Genomic DNA, 914 nt, shown 5'->3' on the forward strand with positions numbered 1-914 from the left:
CCATACAGATGAAGGACCTGATTATTATTTTTTCATTGACTCATTATAGAAGCTGGTGCAAGACCAACTAGGTGTCTGTCGGTCTTTATTCCAGCTGGAGGAGGGGCTTGAATATAAAGACTCATTTGGTAGTTGTTGCTATAGTTCCAAGCAAGTGCTTGAATGAAGAAAGATTTTCTTCAAATGAATGGATAAATCCACAGTAAATTAATTGAGGGAAATGTGCTCTTTTTCTTGCTTCATATGTTGAAAAATGTAAGATGGGAACATTTAAGTATGAAAGTTTAACTATATTTCCCTTGCCATTTAGATTCGGCTACACCGAGATGTGGCAGAAGATCGCAGTGACTATTTTATAAGTTACAGTATGAAAGCCTATATCATATTGGAGCAGAGCTTTACAGACCAAGAATCTTTTGTGGCTTGAATTAACATCTTAACTGGAAAAGAATTCTTTACTTCCCCTTCCCCTTCCCCTTCCCCTTCTCTGCCAGCTCCCCTGACCTTCCAGATATTATGATTATGATTACTCTGGGCAGCTCCCAACAGAATAATAAAAACGCGATAAAACATCAAACATTCCTCCCACAGGAATTCCTGAAAATTGATATCTGTCAATGTGCTTAAAAAAAATAATATTTTTTTAATTTATACCCTGCCCACCTGGCTGGGTTTCCCCAGCCACTCTGGGCGGCTTACAGCACATAAAAAATTGTAAAACATTAGACATATAAAATTTCCTGATACTGTGGTACCTCTGGCTAAAATCAGGAGATAAAAATGTCTGCAAGAGTGAGAAACCACCTCCAGTTTCATTTGCCTTTCAGGAAAAGGTTAAAAATAGTACACATCCATTTGGAGAGTAAGATCCTCTAGATACAGATACTGCTTTGGGCAGAAAAATTAAAGATACA

This window comes from Podarcis liolepis (genome assembly GCF_965112155.1).
Source record: "Podarcis liolepis genome assembly, chromosome: 13".
Taxonomy (NCBI): Eukaryota; Metazoa; Chordata; class Lepidosauria; order Squamata; family Lacertidae; genus Podarcis; species Podarcis liolepis.